Source organism: Erinaceus europaeus, chromosome 8 (genome assembly GCF_950295315.1).
Source record: "Erinaceus europaeus chromosome 8, mEriEur2.1, whole genome shotgun sequence".
In the NCBI taxonomy this organism is placed as follows: domain Eukaryota; kingdom Metazoa; phylum Chordata; class Mammalia; order Eulipotyphla; family Erinaceidae; genus Erinaceus; species Erinaceus europaeus.
This window is the reverse complement of record NC_080169.1, coordinates 5,919,209-5,925,208: the sequence shown is the minus strand read 5'-3', so window position 1 is coordinate 5,925,208 and position 6,000 is coordinate 5,919,209.

Below are 6,000 nucleotides of genomic sequence, written 5' to 3'. Positions count from 1 at the left end.
AGTTTCTCTACAACTTGGCCAAGATTTGCTAAGATCCTTTTAATTTTAGCTGTTCTAATGCAGTCAGTGTTAGAAAGGAAACCGGTATTTCTGATACTGAGTCAACCCTTTTTTTTTTTTTTTCTTTTTGAAGAGGAGAAAGAGAACCATTGTCTTACTATCCATGGAATGCTAGTTGTTTTGTCTTCGTTGCTTTCTCTTACAGTGCCAAGGACTGGGCCCAGTACTTCACAAAGGCAGGGCAGGCTCTCTTCTGCTGCCGCACATTCCCAGCCATGGTTTTGGCCATTTATTTAAAAAAATATTTTGTTTTACTTATTTTAATGAGAGAGAGAGAGAGAAGAGACCAGAGCACTGCTCAGCTCTGACTTATGGTTGTGCTAGGCATTGAACTTCAGAACTAAGAGTCTCAGGCTTGAAATTCTTTAGCATAACCATCCCAGTTCTTGAACCATTTTATTTTCTTTTTGGAGGGACTAATGGTTTAAATTCAATAATAAAATATAGTAGTTGGTACATGTGTAACATTTCTCAGTTTTCCACATAACACTCTAACCTCCACCTAGGTCCTCCTCCACCATCATGTCCTAGGACCTGACCCCTGCCCCATGCCCCATGCCCTTGCCCCAGTGTCCTTTACTTTGGTGCAATACACCAACTCCAGACCAAGTTCTGCTTTGTGTTTTCTCTTCTGTTCTTATTTTTCAACTTCTATCTATGAATGAGATCATCCCATATTTATCCTCTCTTTCTGGCTTATCTCACTTAACAGGATTCCTTGAACCACTCATATGTGTGTGTGTGTGTGTGTGTGTGTGTATGAATTTCTTTTTATTTTAAAGAATCGTTTATTATTTATGAAAGAAGTAAAGAGAGGGGAGGAAGAAAACCCCAGAGAATTGCTCTGGCACGTGAAGTGATAGGAATTCAACAGACTACTCAGGAGCTCAACATTTGCACACTACCACTGAGTAACCTCCCCAGTCACTGTACTATTTCTTTTTTTAAAATTTTTATATTTATTTATTTATTTATTTATTCCTTTTTGTTGTCCTTGTTGTTTTATTGTTGTAGTTATTATTGATGTCATCGTTGTTGGATAGGACAGAGAGAAATGGAGAGAGGAGGGGAAGACAGAGAGGGGGAGTGAAAGATAGACACCTGCAGACCTGCTTCACCGCCTGTGAAGCGGTTCCCCTGCAGGTGGGGAGCCAGGGGCTCAAACCGGGATCCTTCCATTCTTCCTCCGGTCCTTGTGCTTTGCGCCACCTGCACTTAACCCGCTGCACTACCGCCCGACTCCCATCACTGTACTATTTCATTGTTCACCTCTCTACTATCCAAATAGTGATATTTAATCACTATTTGGAGCTCCTCCTTCGTGGGGTGTTGCTTGAATCATTTAATTACTAAGTTTTCCGAGTTACCATTTACCAGAGATAAACAGTGCTGCCAATTTATATTGTAGAATTAAATTAAACTGTGTATCCTGATAGCCAGTGGTGCCGGCTCAGCAACTCTGAATTCTTTCGATGCTGGATCTTAGGATTTCTCTCGCTTGCCCGTCTTCCCGCTGCAAAATGGCCTCCCTGCTTTTTGATACTTTTTCTGTCCTCAATTTCTCTAGAAATATGAAAATAACAAGTACAAAAGATCCCAGGGTACAGATTAGTTATACTGCTCAAGGGCAGATGGCAGTAAAATCTATCTAATATTGCTTAAGGAAACTGATGGGCGGTTAAAATGACCATTCCAGAGAAACGATCTACAAAAACTTGAAAGTATAGGCAAAACTGTGGCATTGAAGGGCGGGGGAGGGGGAGAGCAATGGATTATTCCCGAGGCTGACGGTGCTAAGTGAAATTGTAGAGGAAATAAATGACCTTGGAAAAGGAGTCAGGAGATGATTCAATAGGAACAAATTAAATGCTAAAGAAAAGGAAGTCAACCCTGACAGCGTCTGCATATTTGCAGAGTACTGTCTTCTCACCTGCTGTTCAGTACTTACACCAGTCTGGAACATTCACACTACAGCTGCTTACTGCCCCATACTTTACAGAAAGAGCTACCAGAATTAAAATCTAAGAAGAAAGCTAAAGTCATGTGGACACTTTTTTTTTTTTTAGAGACCAGGAAGCACAGAAATAAAAAAGCAAACAGTAATAAAGAAATGAAAAAAAAATAATCGAGAAAATGAACAAGTGTCAACAAAGAGGTTGGGTAGTAAAGAATAAGAATAACAAACATAGTGGGATAGCGTAACTGTAAATATACTAGATTACAGTAGGAGTGAATTTCTCTCAGTGACTTTAGCTGAACAAATCAGAGATGCTCAACTTTACTTTGTCTTGGTTTCCAGGGCAGATCTTACCTCTCATTATACTTTTATTTTACTTTTACCAGAGTACTTCTTCCCTCTGACTTATGGTATAAGGCAACTGTGACTTTTGGTGGCTCAGGCATGAAAGTCTTTCTTGCATAAACATTATACTATTGGGGGTCTGGTGGTGGCGTAACGGGTTAAGCACACCTAGAATGAAGCACAAGGACCTGTGCAAGGATCTTAGTTTGAGTCCCTGGCTCCCCACATGCAGGTGTGCTCGCTTTACAAGTGGTGAAGCTGGAGGCAAAAAAAAAAAAAAAGAAAGAAAGAATTATGTTATTTCCCTACTCCCCCATTATTCTTTATAATGTAGTGATTTGAAACTGAAGTCCATTCTTACCCTGAGAAGTTGTAGACTAGGTTTGATCTGCACATATCAGTGCCACCTTTAGGAAAAGACATGTCTACTTGATCTGTAAAGCAAAAAGGAAGTTGCAGAAAATTAAAGAAAAGCCAGCTTTCTGGAAATTTGGTGGTGAGAGGAAAAAGTCCTAAGGGGTAGTGGTAACAGTGAACATTTCCTTCTCAAACATTTTCTTTCCTCATTTCTGCTGTAGAAGAGATAGCAAAAATTAGTTGACATACTTCTGGTCCCTCAAGAAAGTGTGCCACACACACTGATGGGATGGACTTTGTGTAAGTAGGAATGACATCTCCCTCTCCGTCATGTTACACTGTCAAATAGCCACTGGATTCTGTGGCTCATACCAGTTATCTTGAAACCACCCAGTTCCTGACATGACCGGCGTCACCACCCTATCCCTAACTGGTCTCATCATTTCCCTGTGAATCACTCCCACTCTGTAATAAAAAGAAGTTAAGACAATCCTCTTAAAAAATTCCTGACTGAGCTAGCTTTCTTTGGCTGTATATGCCATAGCTTCCTTCCGGGCTGAATTTCCCTAACCTGCAGCCAATAAACCTGGCTGTCAGGTGACCAGTTCCTGGTTGATTTAAAGGCCTAGCTTCTGACTTCCCCCGGAACCTTACCTTCCTGGAGCATGGATCCTCTTACTTTCAAAGCAGAAGTCACCTGCTGTCTCACTTAGAACACAAGGCTGGCTAGTCCTCAGAGAAGTTCAGTCCCTCATGGAAGGAGACCTCAAATTCACATTGAGCCTCTCTGATTCTGAAAGCCTTGGTTTTACCCAAACGGGGCTGCAGCATTTGGATCTCGCTGGGGATATTTCAGAAATGTAATTAGAAAGTTCCTTAACAGAGCTCAAAAGTAACCAAAGAATGAGACCTGAGGCCACATGGAGGGCAGGGAGTTACATATATTTTATGTTAACAGCTTATAGGCTGATTCCCACCAGGCCTGCACAAACTTATACTGAAGTACCCAGCTTTTATCTGTTTCAAGCTGATTGGTTACATACAGAGTCTACTGGAACGCAGAAGCAGGAGTCCACCAGCGCCTACAGATTTTTCATTTCACTCCTACCCCTAGTTTTCCATTCCACAGTGAGAGACATCTTTCAACACATATGTAAGTGTACAATTACACTATTTAAAATATCCTCAGTGGGGACTGGAAGTTAAATCACCCAGTGAAGTGTCTATATTGTCATGTCTACAGCTCAGGCACTCGCCAGCACGACATGGAAAGTGCCTTGCTCTGTTGCTGTGATCTATATCTATTTATGTATCTTACATATCGATAATAAAAGAAGAAAGAAAGTATCAGTCAGGGAATGATGAAGTTACACATGTGTAAGTTTCCTGAGCCATTAAATAAATAAATAAATAAATAAATAAAGCTGAAAAAGTAATCAAATAGTTTCAGTGGCTTCACAGTGCTCTCCACTAAAGAAAGGAATCTTGGATTCCATCCTGGGTACTCTGGCCTTGGAGTCAGGCCTCTCCCTCCTTTTCTGTCTGTTCTCCACACACAGCCTGGAGTTTTCCTTTGAAAACTCTCTCAGGAGTCATGCTCCTTCCCCACATTTCTTTTCTTCAGAGAATACTGAACACCCTCTGCCTTCTCTTGATTTCCTGCCCCTAATATTCTCCCATGTTCCAGGACCTGAGCCCTCTTCCCATCTCCCTGCCCCAGAGTCCTTTTTGACGTTGGTGCAAACATCAGCTCCAAAGCATCAGCTCCAGTCCAAGTTCTGCTTTGGAAAAACTCTATTTTCAAGTTCAGAGTAGGTTCGAATTAGGAAGGAGCCAGTCTTGAAGTTAGCGTTTACTTACTTATTTTTGTCATCTCTTCTGTGAAATGAAGTAATTATACCTGCCATGATAAACTGGTACTGAGGGCTTGGAGCTTAGTGAGCTGAGTGCAGTGCCAGATGTTTAACACAAGGCTTGACTTGGCATCCACTACTATTGGCTAGAAATGGTTGTGATCAATATGGGTCAGACTGGGTGATGTCAATGATCTGGGTGGAAGCAAGTGGCTCTCTTGATGCCAACTCAAGACTACCACTTTTTGCAGGGTAGAGCTGCACATTATTGAAACCTCTTCCTGGGGCTGGGGATACAGCACATTGGTTATGCAAAAGACTTTCATGCCTGAGGTATTGATATCTCAGGTTCAATCCCCAGCACCACCATAAGCCAGAGCTGAGCAGTGTTCTGGTCTCTGTCTCTCTCTGTATATCTTTTTCTCATTAAAATAAAGTAAATAAAATATTTATTTAAAAAAGGAAAGAAAGAAAAGAAAAGGAAAGGAAAGGAGAAAAAAGAAAAGGAAAGAAAAGAAACTTCTTTTTGAAGCCTGCTCCCTCCCACCAGTGGTCTTCCCCTCGCCCCCTCTCCCCCAGCAAGCCTGGACTCTCTGATCCTAAGAAAAGACAGATTCTGCAGGATGATCACATGAAAACAGCTGCACAGGGTGAAATGCTGCCCCAGACTCCTCTCAGCCTGGGGCCATGCTGTCTCCAATGCCCAGGAGGGAGGGAGGGAGAGAGAGAGAGGCTTTTCAGGGTGCAAAATAGTCTGGAGCTCTCTGGAGGTGGAGGGCGCTCAGCTGTCCCCTCTGCAACTTGCTGTGCTCCGATGATGTCTGAGATACAAGGTCCCAGGGAGCTGGGGCGTCTTTCAGCCCAGAGCCCCCTCAGGCACCCAGTGAGTTTGGCTCAGGCCTAGTGGGTTCCCTAGAAGGCCTCTGGGCTTCCCCAGCCCCCCCCCCGCCCCCCCCCCATAGGTGGCCCAAGGTGGCGACAGACTGAGCTACTGCTCAGTCTGGGGTGATTGCAGAAAAACCCTGGTAGATCCGTGTCTCGGAGGCGTGGACCAGGTTCAGCGTGAACCACGCATTTTAATCAGGCTTAAGAGGATCTTTCTGGTGGTTTCCTCAATAAAGTGCCACTCAGTTGATGCACTGTTTCTTTTTGTCTAGGGATGCTGCTGGGAGAGAGAAACACACACACACACACACACACACACACACGCAGTGTGTGTATGTATGTGTGTTTCTGTTTATATTGTGGAATGATTCCTCTGTGGCAATTCCTGAAGTCTCAGATTTCAGCTCTTCATTCCTTAAAATGTTGAAAATCATTTTCTGAAAAATTCCTATTTGAAAGCCCTTTTAATTTTCAAACCATGATATAAAACAATGCAGCTATCTACACAATGAAATAAATTCTGAGAATTATATTTCTCATGAT